The 18,048-nt window shown below is 40.7% G+C and overlaps 1 pseudogene; it reads left to right on the plus strand.

The window, feature by feature from the left end:
- The first annotated feature begins 10,891 nt into the window (after nucleotides 1–10,891).
- Nucleotides 10,892–16,015, plus strand: LOC115189990 (chorion-specific transcription factor GCMb-like; annotated as a pseudogene).
- The last annotated feature ends 2,033 nt before the right edge of the window (nucleotides 16,016–18,048 follow it).

Here is an 18,048-nt window from a genome sequence, read left to right on the forward strand (position 1 = left end):
TGAGAACAACAGCAACTTTACTGTATTTGACGGCAACATGGCATACTGGAGTACAGTATTGGTGAACCATTGAAACACAGCATTTTGTTGTGATCACTGAGACAGATGTTGTCAGACTGGTCTGTTTTACAGCAGGGATCTAAAGCACAGAACAATCATTAGTACTCCCATACTGTAAGTAAAGCATTTCAACTCTCCTATTGCCACGTGCCATGTAATGATATAGCTTGACAGAGTTGGCAACAGTACATACAGCATGGGACCAGGCTAATGGAAGCCCACACTAGGGCTATGTTACCCCTTCATGTGTGCTATTATGAGGCTAATGGAAGCCCACACTAGGGTTACGTTACCCCTTCATGTGTGCTATTATGAGGCTAATGGAAGCCCACCGAGTAGGGTTACGTTACCCCTTCATGTGTGGTACCTCTGCGCTGCCTGCAGTTTCCAGAATAGGGGACCTTGGCAAAAACAATCAGATGCTCATTTTAAAAAAATCCTATGTAGTCCAATGTACCAGAAATAACCATAGACTGCCACATATATCTGCCACACACATTGCAGCTAGCACGTCGAGATCTACAGTGGCAAAATACATTTCATAAATTCATACATTCTTTTACAGTGGAAATGAATCCAGTTTTCTATAGTATAACCTGTATATTCTGTATCAGATCAGATCACAGTGGTTTTCTGAAGATATTCTTTGCTGGGGGAAATAGAAGACTAGGGTGTTAGCCTACATTCATGAGCTCTTTTCATGGCTTCTCATGCTCGTAAATTAATTTGTAAAGCATTGCTCTAATAATTCAACTGTCACGTTAGGGGGTTACCAGCAGTCATTTGCTTTCAAAGACCCTGTGGGTAGCAGCCCAAGATGTCATGCTTGGAATCTTAGATGATCTGGCCCAGTTTCCCTTGGTCATGTGGTGGGTGATAGGTGGTTAGACAGGTGAACAGTCAGTCTGTCTGATCATCACAGTCTAGAGAGAGAAGCATGTTAAAGAATACTAATAATGTACTTCTCAGACAAAAAAAATGCATCAAAACTGATAGAGAAAACATCAGGGGTAATTATTCACTCACCACGCACGCTGTACCTGAAGACGTCCTCTCTGATCAAATGGATTGACTACCACAGTGAATCCTGTAACACCAGAGGACATGGCAAGGGCGTAAAAACACAAACTCAGAAGTCTCATTGTGATATTGTAATTTTGTAATGACCCACTAAAGTAAACACCATGACATTAGCACTGATTACCTGGTGTTGCAGTGTTTAGGGAGCAGTAACTACATTGTAATTTCAACTAGTAATGTAACTACATTTTGCAGTAGCTTGGTGGTAGTTGAACTAAATTCTAATCTTGCTAGTGTGTTTTGTAGTGAATACATTTTGCCACGGAAGCAGTGTGCTAACTTTTGGAACTGTTACACTACTTTATTTGAAAGAATTTCCTTTATTTTCGGCATCAGACCTGCTAATTCTCATTTGAAACATCGTTTTCTGTGTTTAATAGGCTAAATTAGACATTCTGTAAACATCTGCACTCCAGAGTGATCTTATCACGAAATAATTTGGATGTAGTGAACTACTTTTTCAAAGTTACTTAGTTAAGTAACTATGTTTTTCTGAAGGGTAGCTTGTTAAACTACATTTTCAGAGTTGCTTCCCCAATTGCTCTGGGTGTGTGTATGTGTGTGTATGTCACATTTTGTCTGGTCAGTCTCACCTCGGTTTCTTTTGACAAAAAGCTAGTGCAGGATGATCCAAGGTTCAAGTCCTTCAGTTTCTCATCCTCTGACATTAACAGCTGAATCTATGGACACATATTCATTTATAAGTGTTATGTACATAATTGTCTGGGGGGAATATCAGACCCAGTCAAACCCATTGGGGAAGTACCTATGGCTGCGAGGAATATCAGACCCAGTCAAACCCCATTGGGGAAGTACCTATGGCTGAGAGGAATATCAGACCCAGTCAAACCCCATTGGGGAAGAGTACCTATGGCTGACATGAGATGGACCCTGAGTTAGCTTTGGAATAAGACGCATGTGTCATAACTGCCATACATGTATCTTTATCTTACCTGGGGTTTCATCCATATGTTGACGTATGTCACCTTAAAGCTGGGCTCTGCATAAGGTGAAAAACGGTTTGCTCCAGCGCCTTTGTTAATGTTTACATTTTTTTGATGACAGCATGGTAAAAAAAGTGTGCACTACCTATTCTGGTGTTCTAGCGCGCGTGCAATGATGTCATAGAGGGGAAAAATACTGTGATTGTTGTTTGGAGTAACTTCTATGTGTTGTAATATTCCAAACAGACGTGGCTGTTTCACCAGGTACAGATTCCAGCTTTAAGTCATCCATATGTCCACCTATGTCAACTTAACGTAAGTGCCCAATGAAAATCTCACTTTTAAAAGTTAATATTCTGTTAACTCATATGATGTCAATAACCGGCTGACAAAATGTCATGACCGGTACAGCCCTACTCATACCCAAACAATGTTGTTGACTCATCCTATTCTCATTTTTGTGGCCAAAGCATATATTGGAGAAGAAACACTTCAAAAACCCCACCTCAAACTTGTATCTCAAACTGATTGCTTAAAAAATACTTGCTATTTTCTCTTAGAACATGATGTAATTTCCCTGAGACGGCCAATCAGCGGTCTATTTGCGTGAATATTTTTTCTGCGTGGTATACGCCCACACCATTCTTTTCTCGGGGTATGCCCACACCATTCCAACACAGAAAAGCTGCTTTTTAACATAATTTGTAAAATTTGAAAGGAAAACTATTTTATTCATATTGTAAATAATTATAGGCAATATTTCATAGAAATCTGGAAACACTGGGCAGGTACTGTCACGTCTGCTCCTGCTCCCCCTCTCTGGCGCTCGAGTTTGCCAGGCTGCTCATCGTTACGTACACCTGTCACCATCGTTGCGCGCGCCAGCGCTTCATCGAACTCACCTGGAATCCATCACGTCATTGATTGCCTCCCCTATATCTGTCACTTCCTCAGTTTCATTCCCGTGTCTGCATTGATGTTGTTTTGTTTCTCTTGTCCAGATGCTGTTCTTGTTTAGTTTCATGTCTATTTATTATTAAATCTTCACCCTGTACTTACTTCCCGTCTCCCAGCGTCTGTAGTTACGGAATTGTTACAGGTACTTTAAGTCATCCATATGACAGCATCTTCTGACTTTGGATCAGTGATTCAGGAACTGCTGCTGTGCTTGTTTCAGTGGTATCCAGGAAACGCTCTGATGCAGGGGAATGTGACATCACCATGAGGGAGACAGATCATTATCTAACCATGAGGGAGACAGATCATTATCCAACCACGAAGGAGACAGATCAATATCTAACCATGAGGGCAACAGGTCATTATCTAACAATGAGGGAGACAGGTCATTATCTAACCATGAGGGAGACAGATCATTATCTAACCATGAGGGAGACAGGTCATTATCTAACCACGAGGGAGGACAGATCATTATCTAACCATGAGGGAGACAGATCATTATCTAACCATGAGGGAGACAGGTCATTATCTAACCATGAGGGAGACAGGTCATTATCTAACCATGAGGGAGACAGATCAATATCCTAACCATGAGGGAGACAGATCATTATCTAACCATGAGGGAGACAGATCATTATCTAACCATGAGGGAGACAGGTCATTATCTACCATGAGGGAGACAGGTCATTATCTAACCATGAGGGAGACAGGTCATTATCTAACCATGAGGGAGACAGATCATTATCTAACCATGAGGGAGACAGATCATTATCTAACCATGAAGTAGACAGATCATTATCTAACCATGAGTGAGACAGATCATTATCTAACCATGAGGGAGACAGATCATTATCTAACAATGAGGAGACAGATCATTATCTAACCAGGAGGTAGACAGATCATTATCTAACCATGAGGTAGATAGGTCATTATCTAACCATCCGAAACTGTTGTTCTGTGTGATATATTCTTTACAGAAATAGTCAAACTTATTTAAATTTCTTGTGCAACAAGAGGTATGTGTTTGAATTTTTTTTTTTTAAGAATGTGGAACTAGCCTTGTTTCATCTCCAAAAGAGATGTTCACTTCATTGAGAAAAGTTGTATTCTTTGACAGGTAGACATGCATTTATTGTTGACCCCAAATGACAACATTCATCTTTGACTACCACTATCAGCAGTTAATTTCTTAATGGGTTAGTGAAGAACTCAGAGTTAGAGTCTACACAGTATGAGAAACATATTATGTGTCAATCGCTTATTGCGTTGAAGCTCTCTGCAAAAGCTGGGTTGGTGAACCACTTGTTGGCCAGCTCAATCCTGGACCTCGTTATGGTCATTCAACAGAGTGCTTCAGAGAGGACCACCCTGCATCTCATAGTCTGAACAAAACCACTGCCAAAGTCACATTCCCAGACAACTATCCATTTTTCATAAAATTAATTGCATGCCATAAAAACAATAACTGAAACATTTGTGTGATTCACCGCCCACGTTGAACTACTTTTGCAAATTGCTCGCTGAAAAAAAAAGACAAACTGCACCACAATTCTCAGGATGTGTGTGAGTGATGTCATGACTGTATTGGTAAATCCTGATGTGAAAACTAAATGAAAGGAGGAAGATGATGAAACAAGTGATCTGCATCTATCTATACAAGGTGGAGAATTCAGATCCATAGTCAATGTGGAAATAACCTACTGGCTCGTGTTCATTAGGGCATGCAACGGAAAACATTTTGAAGCGGTTTGCAAAGGAAGTCCAGATACAGTAGGTCCCTCCCTTTTTCCGTCTATTTTCTTTCGCAAGGTGCCTAATGAACATGACCCTGCTGAGGAAAAGAAAATGCAGACAGTGTAGACAATCTATCCTCTAGGGGTCAATACATTCTCAGACATCACAGTCAATGTTGGAATGGTCTCTCCTCCTCTCCATCATAGTATACCTTCTAATCACAGGAATCTGACATGACTGAAAACTACAGGAGTAGACAATGATCTTTGGCCAGGCTTGGTTTTCTGCTTCTTCTTTTGTAGTATTGTTGAGGATCGAGTTAATCGACCTTACAGCTTGAATGGATAGAAAGGTGTATTATGGTAGAGTATTAGTTTCATCATTTTGGAGACAAGAACAATTTAACATCAATAGAACTGCAGGGTGTTAATTATTGTTTTGAAAATATATTCTGTTCTTTAGTAAGCATCATCAAATGTGACATCATTGATGAACAGACTGTAAAACAAACTTTTTCCTTGCTTTTCTATTAGACAGTCTCACTTTGTAGTTAACAAAATGGCGTCCTTCCTAACCTTCTGAGCCAACGTCGTCTCTCTCAACTGTTAACTGCACTTACTGCCTTACCTCTTAACTCAGACCAAATGTGACTTCTGGGTCAGTCCCAACCACTCCCAACATGCAGCAGGAAGATGCTGGTGAGCTGACCTCAGTCTTTCCCCCAAATAGCAAACAGCATGACTGTAGCTACCAGCATAAACAAAGCAAGGGATGCAAATCGTGGAATGATGAAAATTATGGGAAAAAACTCACCTTCCACAGGAGGAGAAAAACTGGAAAATGGAAATATTAGTATTTAATCCAAAACAATCACAAGACCGGTACCACCTAGATGAGGAATGGGCAACTTGCGGCCCCCACCCCCATCAAAGTTTCCCATCCCATCCCTGCCCTAGACCCAGCCTGGTCTCATTCACTAGACGTAACATAATAACTGTAAATCTGGGATGCTCAAATTAGTATGATATGTTACGTTTGGTATGGTTACATAAGATAGACGGTTACTTAAGACAAATGGAAAGCAGGGTGGTTGAATGGGCTGGATGTGTGGGCGTATAACGCGACTGTCTGGCAACCCAAAGTTGCGAGTTAGAATTTCATCATAGACAACCTTAGCATTTTAGCAACATCTAAATTACTTACTACTTTTAAGCTACTTTGCAACTACTTAGCATGTTAGCTAACCCTTCCTCTAACCCTAACCTCAACCCTTTAGCTAACCCTTCTCCTAACCCTAACTCTAACCTTAACCCTTTTACCTAACTCCTAAATTTAACCCTAATCTTATCCCTAACCCCTAGCCTAGCCTAACGTTAGCCAGCTAGCCAACGTTAGCAACCTAACCACCTAGCTAGAATTGGTAACATGTCATATGTTTTTCAAATTTGTAACATATTGTACGTTCACAAATATGTAACATATTGTACGTTCACAATTTGAAACATATTGTACATTCACAAATTTTTAACATATTGTATGTTTTGCAAATTCGAAACATAATACGAATTGTAATTCATAACATATATGAAATGGGTGTCACGTCCTGACCAGTATAAGGGGTTATTGGTTATTGTAGTTTGGTCAGGACGTGGCAGGGGGTATTTGTTTTATGTGGTTCAGGGTTTAATGGTAAATGTATTTATGTAAGAGGGGTGTTGATTTATGTGTTCCGGGGGTTTTTGGGTAATGTTCTTGTTTTGTATTTCTATGGTTTTCTATGTTGTGTATTTCTTTGTGTTGGCCTGGTATGGTCTCAATCAGGAACAGCTGTACATCGTTGTTGCTGATTGAGAGTCATACTTAGGTAGCCCTGTTTTCACCTGTCCCTTTGTGGGAAGGTGTTGTTTTGTGCATTGCTGTGCGTAGCCGGCATTACTGTGCAGTTTTGTGTTTTCAGTGTTCTAAATGAAAAGTTAAAATGAGCACTCAACCTGCTGCACCTTGGTCCCTTTCATACGACGACCTTTACAATGGGTGATGGACATACACAAATTAATACATACCATACGAAACATGTCATACTAAATGGAGTCTCTTGGATTTTATGTACAGAAAAATAAGAACTGCTTTGGGACCAGGTTGCTAGACCAGGGCTCTTCCAACCCTGTTCTTGGAGAGATACCCTCTTGTAGCAAAAACCTACGGGACGGTAGCTTTCCAGGAACAGGGTTGGAGAGCCCTGCCTCAGATCTGAAATGACATTAGGTAAGCACTTCGGCAAACAGACCACCCAGCCTATCATAAGGCAAGGTGAAGTAATTGATATATTGCTTAAACATATCCAATATTTTCAGATGTACATGAGTGCCCCTTGATTTAATATTCAGACACACAGACTGGTACAGGAAGTACGGTGGAACCTCACACGCTTGTAAAGAACAGGAAGGCCCGCACACTGTTGCTCCCAATTCTCCCAATTCACCGCTTTACTGACAACGTTTCGATCCGAACCGGATCTTCGTCAGGTCAAACAGTAACAATAAAGATGTAGTTGAAAACTGTTGAAAGAACCACACTTATGACCAGGACGTGCGTGGCAGTAGATATAATTACAGCAGCGTTTCCCAAACTCAGTCCTCTGGACTCCAAAGGGTGCACATTTTGGTTTTTGCCCCAACACTACAAAGCTGATTCAAATGATCAAAGCTTGATGATGAGTTGATTATTTGAATCAGCTGTGTAGTGCTAGAGTAACAACCAAATGTGCACCCTTTGGGGTCCCAAGGACCGAGTTTGGGAAACCCTGAATTACAGTGACCTATTTCCAAAATCAATCAAATTCATTCAAATGTATTTATAAAGCCTTTTTACAGCAGATGTCACAAAGTGCTTATACAGAAACCCAGCTTAAAACCCCAAACAGCAAGCAATGCAGATGTAGAAGCAGGGTGGCTATGAAAAACTCACTAAAAGGCAGGAAGCTAGAAGAAACCAAGACAGGAACCAGTCCTCTTCTGGCTGTGCCGGGTGGAGATTATAACAGTGCATGGCCATTAAGGCCAGATCGTTCTTCAAGATGTTCAAACATTCAGAGATGACCAGCAGGGTCAAATAATAATAATCACAGTGGTTGTAGAGGGTGCAACAGGTCAGCACCTCAGGAGTAAATGTCAGTTGGCTTTTCATGGCCAAGCATTCAGAGGTCGAGACAGCAGGTGCAGTAGAGAGGGAGAGAGGGAGGGAGAGTGATAAAAATTTGATGTCAATGAGATGGGCACATGTAGTAGTTACAGAAAATATGATATATACATACTGTATGTACAAAATGACACCTCACATGCTTATCAGGAGAAAAACAATCATAGACGCCTCAATAAGGCAGGTCCTTGGCAGGTCCTTCATGCCGTTGTATTCCTCAATTTTCATGAAGTCTACAGCCCTTTCAAACCACGTCAACATGTGGTCACGAACAAACACACAGGACAACATACAGCCAAACAGACACAGCACCCAATAGAGGACAAAATGTAGGAATGTTAAATACATTTTTTTTAGATTAAAAAATAAAAAACTATTGCTTGCTTAGATACTTAATGAGACCATTCCTGAGCAGGCAGGTAAAGCAGTCTTCATCAGTCTGACATGCATCATCAATGGCGCTCGCTCTCAAAAGCTGAGTGACGCTTTTGAACACTTCTATCAAGTTCCTACAATTCACAAAAAGGAGATAGAGGGAGAGAAAAATGTAAAAAATAATTCTAACAGAACTGTTCAACAGATTTCTCGTGGAACCAAGATGCTTTAGTAATGTTGTTGGAAGTAGGCTATCCTACTTCTGGCAAGAATGTCAAACCCACAAAGGGTTAACTGTAACATAATGAATATGTGGACGTGAGAAAATAAACCTGTTAACCAAACGGCTTTCTCCCTCAGAAGTGATGCTGTGATGGCTACAACATTATTACTGACGAAAGCCTCCTCCAAAAATGATTTCCAAATGATAGAACATGTGAAATATGCCTGGTTTTGATCAATATAGATGCAATACATAGGACTATACTGTAGGCTAGTTATTGCTTTACACTGCTGGTCTCGTCAATGGGGTCCTTTTCACGATGGTGTTTTTCGTGTTTAATTAAAATCGTAGGCTAATAATATAAACATATTTTGATAATTTGCCATGTTTTACGATAATATCATGAACCGGTTTTTTTCGGCTACTCTAATTATTAAAGAAACAATTTGATTTCATTGTTTAAAAAATGAACAAGTTTACGATCATAATTTGCAGTGTGTAAATGTAGCTATAGGGACAATTTTGCCACAGGTGAATCAAATTAGTGAACCGCTTGAAAAGACGCCCCTACAAGACCATAGTCAAAATAAATAAATCATGTTGTAATCATTGTTATTCCTATTTGTTAAAGACAGCAATTTTAATTCATTATTGTATTCGAAGTATTTTTGGGGGTAAAATATGATTTTTTTTTCTGTGTGGAGGCATTCGATCATTTGCATATAATAGCAAACACAAACATCTAAAGATGTTGATAACATTTGAATTTTAATCAATTAAAATTGAACTTTCACAGTTATGATATATTTCACTTCAACTGCCATATTTACTGTTATGCAATGTAATAGCTAATAACGCCCTTCAATAACAAATGGCACGCTTGGTTGTTTGATCTACAAACAGTGACAGATACAATCTATTCATTTATATTGTGTCGTGTGCTTCGCCATTTGTAGGTAAATATAACAACAGCTGTTAAGCGGTAGCCTAATGATTACACTACTTAGGCCTTCTGTGAAAAGGGAATGTACTCAATGAATAATGGACAGCAAATATGTTTAGATTTCACTTGAAGGAAAATAATAATCGAAAAAAAAAAATGCATCAAATCGTATAGAGTAACGTAGCCTACGTTTTGATCAGCCTCGTAACAGTGCCAATTTGGCTAATGGAAACACTGACATGCTTCAAATGTAAAACAATGTCGGGGGAAAAAAATCCAAACTATGGCCATGCCTGATCAGATTCCCGAATAAAAGAAAAGTGATTAACATTCCACAATAAACAAACAGGTAAATGCGTAAAGACATGGGTGTATCCGGACGAAAATCTATCCGCTGAAACATGAAATTCGTTAACATTGCCGCATGACTGATGCTTTGTTTGTTGTTAATGTGCAGCCCCGGTTGTTATGATGTTTACACGTCAGTACGGTTTAAGGTTTACATACAACAAGTCCTAATGATCTCTGATAGATCACTTGACACCTGTCACTGTAGGTTACTTGTGTAACCTTTGAATGTGGTTATTTCCAACTCAGCCTCACAATCAATTCGTGCATATATGCACATAATTCATTACAGCAAATTTCGTGCGTTTTGGTGTGGCTTAATTCGTGATTGTGAGACTGCGTTGTTATTTCACATTCAGATGACTCGCATAAATGTTTGCTGATTTATGTGCTAATCGTTAATCCTTACCAACAGGTTTGACATTTACGACACAGATACTTTTCCTGTCAGAACTGCAAGCATAATCGAAATAGGTCCCATTGTTTTCACGTTTCAAGTTTCAACGTTTATTCGCCACGTGCACAGGATACAACAGGTTTAAAACGATGCAGTGAAATTCTCACCTTGGGAGCTCTTTCCCAACTATGCAGTGATAATACTACTATTACTACTACTACTAATAATAATAATAACAATAAAACAAATATAGATAGTAATAATAATAAGAAATCAATAAAACAATTAAAATTAGAGTAAAAACCACACAAGAACTTCGAAGGATAAATAAACGTCTGTCAGCGGCCTTGTGTAATTTCATGACGTCTACGTGTATTCAAGATCAACATACATAGATATAGGCTACAGCAGAGTTAATTGCTTTTGGTGTTTCATACATACACAGTGTTTGGAAGGAATGCTCGGGGAAACCGCCACGCAGTAGGATAAGTGGAGGTCAGTGCCACGGATCAGGTGAACTGAAAGTGCACAGTGCTCAGCCTCAACAGAGCTGAGGCTAGACATACTTTCTAGTCCTGCCTCCTCCTCCTCCTCCTCCTTTACATAGACGAGACAGCGTTAACCTGTAGTCATTCACCTTGCCACTCCCGTGGCTTCACGTAAACACTACTCAGGACGCAAGGGAGCCTTGGATTATTAAGACCGATAAAAACAGGGGATACAAGGTGCGCGGCTAGGGGACGCTACCTGTAGGCTTTTTGATGGTTCCTGCTTTGAGTCAAGTTCCAAAATCGTACAATTGAGAGAATCTTACAAGATGTCAAAGTCCTCGGAACAGTTTGATGACTCCGACTGTGTTTGTTCCTTCGGTATGAAGTTAACGTGGGATATCAACGACCCAAAACTGCCTCAGGTATGTCAAAATCTTTCATATGACAGGTTACGCTATGCTTTAGACTATAGGCTATTCAATGATAGATATTTACATTTCCAAATTATATATCACTTGATACTTTATTAAATCAAAATATGTCAAGGTTGAATCGAAATAAATCATTGTTTCAATTTGTACCCTAAAGATATACGAAGTTCAGGATAAATTAGTTTGCACGCAGATTGTCATGATTTGCCTAATATGCTTTCACAACTCAGCTATCAGATATTCCATTGCGCTTTGTGGCCATATCTTCGGGTCTCTCCACAATCAAAACGTATTGCAGCAAGCCAGGTATATTCTAATCATTGGCCTGTACTTTTCGTGTATAGCCTTATTATCCATTTAGAAAGCACTTTAAAGTAAGGAATGTATATGTCCCCCTAATTCCGACAGGACACAAAGCAGTATGACGCGTTTCAGGAGTGGACGGATGGTTATGTGCGTTACATCTACAATGGCGAGGACAAGAACGCACAGCGCCACCTGAGCGGATGGGCTATGCGGAACACCAACAACCACAACTGTCAGATTCTCAAGAAGTCCTGCCTGGGCGTCGTAGTCTGCGGTCGAAACTGCACCCTGGCAGACGGAAGCAAACTCCAGCTCAGACCGGCGATTTGCGACAAAGCACGACAAAAACAACAAAGTGAGTTAGCGCATTATACACATCTGTATTGCATGGTGTGGACTTGCCGACGCGTCTCATCGGAAAAAAGGATGAAAACATTATGCCTCTGTAACATTAACAATGCAGCTGTTGATGCTGTATCAAAGTATTCACAATGATAGCCTACTTACTGGGCCTGTCGACTATGTAGACTGTTTTTGAGAATATAACCCCACTCTGGAACGAGATATTCAACTTTTCATCTGGTCTAAACACTTGGTAGGCTTCATGTGACTCCTTCATTCAGTCATTACCTTGACACACTATAGAAAATGTGACACTTTTTGCTTCATCATAATATCCTCACTTATGTGGTAGTAATAAAAATTAAGTTGGCTAAAATCGAGATTAGCCCACAGGAGCAGCCAAAATGTATGGAAAACATTCTTGGTTTTATTTTGAAAAAGCAATTAGGTTCTTAGTGTGCTTAGACTATAATGATCATACTAACATAATACACAGCTTTATATACAGAACACCTAGTTAAACAACTTCAATTAAACAATATTGTTGGTCTGACTGAAAAAAATACGTTTTTCATTTAAAATAATGTTAATTTTAATTTTTTTGTAATTTCCTTAAATCATTGTTTCACTTGTGACCACTCCCCACACTATGATCTTCCTCTCACATCCAGAAAAAGTATAATAGTTAATAAATAAATGTACAATACTTGAATACAAAAGTTGCTTTTATACTATCAGCCCAGAGGGAAGCCAAACGCAAAATCAAATGAAGCATTTCTTCTGGAGTGAATAAATTGTAATATGGCCTTGTTTAAAACTGTGTGGTTGTTTAAAACTGTGTGGTTGTTTAAAACGGTGTGGTTGTTTAAAAACTGTGTGGTTTAAAACTGTGTTGTTGTTTAAACTGTGTGGTTGTTTAAAACTGTGTGGTTGTTTAAAACTGTGTTGTTTAAAACTGTGTGGTTGTTTAAAACTGTGTGGTTGTTTAAAACTGTGTTGTTTAAAAACTGTGTGGTTGTTTAAAACGGTGTGGTTGTTTAAAACTGTGTGGTTGTTTAAAAACGGTGTGGTTGTTTAAAACGGTGTGGTTGTTTAAAACGGTGTGGTTGTTTAAAACTGTGTGGGTGTTTAAAACTGTGTGGTTGTTTAAAACGGTGTGGTTGTTTAAAACTGTGTTGTTGTTTAAAACTGTGTGGTTGTTTAAAACTGTGTGGTTGTTTAAAACGGTGTGGTTGTTTAAAACTGTGTGGTTGTTTAAAACTGTGTTGTTTAAAACTGTGTGGTTGTTTAAAACGGTGTGGTTGTTTAAAACTGTGTGGTTGTTTAAAACTGTGTGGTTGTTTAAAACTGTGTGGTTGTGTGTACTGGTGTTTTTTTCTCCAGAGAAGCTGTGCCCCAGCTGTAACTCTGCCCTGGAGCTGATGCCATGTAGAGGACACAGTGGCTACCCCGTCACCACTTCTGGAGAATAGATGGAAAAGTAATATTCTTCCAGGTTTGTGGCCTCATATTCTCAACTGAGATTCTGGCAACACTTTATTTAAAGGTCTTCTTTCCTCATAAACCATGAATAACCTGTTTGTTGATCATCATATATAAGCATTTATTACCAATGAAGATCATGTACAATAGCTGTTTTGTACTTACTTCATGTGATGGTTGACACTATAGATGTTTAGCGGTTTATAAGCAAATCTTCAAGTAAAGTGTTAAGGTTTCAGTATAAAGAAAAATTGACAATGAATTAGCAAATAGCGTGGGTTCATAAATTTGATGCTTGATTAATAATATCTGAAGGCAAATAACTTGAATTCACGATAAAGGAGAAAACAAGAAACACCGTTTTTTTTGGTTATGAGCTTCTGTGTAAAAAAAATTCAAGTGTGTGACCAAAGATTTTCTAAATTATTTCAAGAAAGTAACAATCGTAGTATGTGTTGATGTGCTTGCAGGCCAAGGGAGTCCATGACCATGCCAGACCTGAGAGTAAGTCTGAGACGGAGGTCCGGAGAAGTGCAGTGAAGAGGAAAATGTCCTCTCCACACTTCTCCCAGAAGAGGAGGCTGGTAGAGTCAGATGTAAGAACATTTACCCTCCATGGTCATATACAGTTGAAGTCGGAAGTTTACATACACTTAGGTTGGAGTCACTAAAACTCGTTTTTTCAACCACTCCACAAATTTCTTGTTAACAAACTATAGTTTTGGCAAGTCGGTTAGGACATCTACATTGTGCATGACACGAGTCATTTTTAAAGATACAAAAGTATCTATATCCACAGTAAAACGAGTCCTATATCGACATAACCTGAAAGGGCCGCTCAGCAAGGAAGAAGCCACTGCTCCAACACCGCCATAAAAAAAGGAGGAAAATTATATGGATATATTGAAGCAACATCTCAAGACATCAGTAAGGAAGTTAAAGCTTGGTCGCAAATCGGTCTTCCAAATGGACAATGACCCCAAGCATACTTCCAAAGTTGTGGCAAAATGGCTTAAGGACAACAAAGTCAAGGTATTGGAGTGGCCATCACAAAGCCCTGACCTCAATCCTATAGCAAATTTGTGGTCAGAAACTGAAAAAGCGTGTGCGAGCAAGGAGGCCTACAAACCTGACTCAGTTACACCAGCTCTGTCAGGAGGAATGGGCCAAAATTCACCCAACTTATTGTGGGGAGCTTGTGGAAGGCTACCCGAAACGTTTGACCCAAGTTAAACAATTTAAAGGCAATGCTACCAAATACTAATTTAGTGTGTGTAAACGCCTGACCCACTGGGAATGTGGTGAAAGAAAATAAAACTGAAATAAATCATTCTCTCTACTATTATTCTGACATTTCACATTCTTAAAATAAAGTGGTGATCCTAACTGACCTAAGACAGGGAATTTTTACTAGGATTAAATGTCAGGAATGGGGAAAAACTGAGTTTAAATGTATTTAGCTAAGGTGTATGTAAACTTCAGACTTCAACTGTATGTACTCTGAATTATGTCTACCTGCTTAGCCAGAGGTGGATGGTTCCTCTCAATTGTTTTCCTATAGGAAGATTTGTATTGCCACTGTTGCCTTTGCTTCTGTATGAGCCCCGTGCACCTACAAGGAGATTGAAAAGTAAAGAATTTTCAAAATACACACATGCCATTTCTTCCCTTAGATTCAGTGGACTTGACTAGCCTATCACTAATATGTACTATTGTGTACTGTTACTTGTTCAGACTGGGAGATACCATGACCTGGGTGCTCCTTTCCCCAACCTGCATCAGCTGTCCTGCATGGAGGGCCCTGACCGCTTCAGCATCATCGCTGAGTCCAACTTCCCCTTCCAGAACCCTGAGCCTTACAAGACCCAGCACTACCCGCCCTTCCAGAATCCTGAGCCCTACAAGTTTGCCTACGACTCCCATGCCACCCTGGGCGAGAACCCCTCCCACACTCCAGAAGCCGGCCAACCACCGTCTGTACATGCCCAGGCCTCCATGTAGCTACGACTTTGCTGTGCCTGCTATTTAGGCTCTGGCTCCTACACAGCCCTCTACAAGGACCCCAGTAGCCACCAGGCAGAGGCCCCTGAAGCCCAGCAAGGTGAGCTTAGGCCTGGGTACCAGCACCACCCACACCCCACACTACCGGCACCCTCTCGGGCCATGACCGCAGCAGCCACGACGCGCCCAGCAGCAAGCATCACGGCTGGAAGCAGATCCTGGGCAAGGGGACATACGGGGAGCGGGGTGAATATGGGCAGCTCCCTGGCAACGCCAACCACCACTACTACAAACAGTGAGTATCCATGCAGGACCCTGACGGGCCCAGTGCCAGCCACGCCCGCCTCCCTGCAGACCATCATCACCACCACCACCAAGGTGTCCTACCAGCCCTGCCCCAAGCCCTCCGTGGTCAAATACGGCGATAACATGTACGAAGTTAAGGGCGTCCCCAACTGCAGCTCCTTGCTCGAGGACACCTCGCCCTCCTCCTACTCTGATCTAAAGATTCCAGAAGATTCCGGGGTCATCAAATCGGCACTGTCGTACCAGCCGGAAACCCTGCCAGCCAAAATCGAGAGGGCAGAGAACTGTGACACTTACCGATACAGCAGCTACGCGTCCAACAGCTATCCCGACAGGGTTTCTCATCCACTTAGGTATGACGGAGTAGGGTACTAATAACTCACACCAACAGAGCAGAGAAGAGGGAGATATGACAGAGGAGTATATTTGATAGTTGTGCCCTGTATACAAATGGTCAGAAAGAACACTTGGAACAGACTTATTGACACTTTTTTATCAGGTTTGTGAATATCTATTGTTATTTTATATTTGAGGGTGTTGGAATACATTTGGACTGCTAGTGATGACAGTGATCTAGGATATTCACAACATTTTCCCAATTTGCATTTAATGCATAAGGAAAAGCCACAAATGAGTTATTATGCAGGTTGACCTTTATTGTCATGAGTCTTGCCCTGGAGGCAGAACTAAGCATTTCTGCTAGATGGGCCAGCTGCAAAGTAAAAATTGGCAACATCTTAAAAATTCATGAAAACAAAAAAAATTGCTTTTAGTCTTGAAGGGATACTTTGGGATTTTGGCAATGAGGCCATTTATCTACTTCCCCAAAGTCAGATCGACTCGTGGACAACCATTTTGATGTCTCTGAGTCCAGTATGAAGGAAGTTAGAGGTAGTTTTGTGAGCTAATGCTAAATAGCATTAGCGCAATGACTGGAAGTCGATGGGTATCTGCTAGCAGGCTAGGCTCTAGGGTTAGCAGTGTGGTTAAGGTTAGGGTTAAAATCAGATGTTATGACTTTGTGGCTGTGCCAGCTAGTGACCACTCTGCAGAGCTGCCTCCAGTACACGAGTCATCCCAATAAATGCCAAACGGACATTATTATTGCCTTGGATAAAATAAAATAAATCAGTTTATTGTGTTTGTAGAACATGAATAGGTATTTTGTCTGTGTTACGTTATATTCCTATGGCACTGGGATAAATGTTGTATAGATTGGGATGAGCTACAAAAGCATAATGAATGTGCTCTTGCTACCAGTGCAACTGTAGATACAGTCTTGAACTGTACAGTCTCTGAACATAATTATGTGACATTAAAATTCAATGAGCTCCCACTATAGATTTGACACATTCTGATGTTGTGGTTATGGCTTTTGTTTTGGCTAATTATCATTCACCTCCAGCCCTTTGAAAGGGCCCCCCTCCATTTTGGGGTAGGGACGGGAGAGAGAGAGAGATGTCTTTGTCCCTCCCTTCGAGAATGCCGGTAACACACGCCGCTGACAGTATCTCTCCTCGCGGCCGGATCAGCAGGGAAGCGGCGCCGCTTCATTTCGTTGACTCCGCCAGGGAGTTTTCCTCCGATGTCCCGTCTAGATAAACAATTACTCACTATTATTGTAATGACAGAGGTGGTGTGAGCCATGAATCAGTTTGTCCGTATGTGGAGGAGTAGGTAACACCAGAGGGGATTTGATCCTCTTTAGGGTAACTGTGTGCAGACAGGAGACATAACTGTACCCCTGTCAGACAGACAGATAGCAGACTGATAAAGCTCTGTCTCAATATTGTGTGACGATTATGGAATTTTGGTTAACGATTAATTTTCACACAAATCGCCATGGTTGTTGTCATAATTGTCATTTTTGTTGAAAAATGTTTTGAGCTTGTAAAGCATCACAATGCATCTTTTAAAATGAGCTACGACATACCTTATGAATACAACACAGCTCTGGTGACACCCCTGTCTCAAAAACAACTCGTTTAAACCGCTTCGAACTATTGGAAACTAAGCTTCTCCTCCCGACCGTGCCGGTGTTGTGACGAAAATCTCCCCCCTGCCAGAATCCACCCCCCACCTTCGCATGAACGCACACACACTCAAATCTTCATTGCTGCGACTTGCTTGCTAGTTGAGATTTCTGCTTTTCACTCCGTTGTCAGTTAGCCTGTTTAATATAACACACATACATTAATTATTAATTTCGGTTGCCTATCCTGACGTGAAGTTTGTTCTATAGAAAGTATTTAACTCTAGTGACAAAATTAAGGAAATTAGAAGGGGGGGATTTCGGCAAGGCCATTTTCTTGCTTGCCGAAATTCTCCCCCCCCCCCTTCTATCTTGGGACTGCAAGGCCTGGCACACTTTAGAATCATTTTGGTAGCTCATGTTGACCAGTAGTATGTGCCACAGAAAGTATTTGGGCA

The sequence above is a fragment of the Salmo trutta genome, unplaced genomic scaffold (assembly GCF_901001165.1).
Source record: "Salmo trutta unplaced genomic scaffold, fSalTru1.1, whole genome shotgun sequence".
In the NCBI taxonomy this organism is placed as follows: domain Eukaryota; kingdom Metazoa; phylum Chordata; class Actinopteri; order Salmoniformes; family Salmonidae; genus Salmo; species Salmo trutta.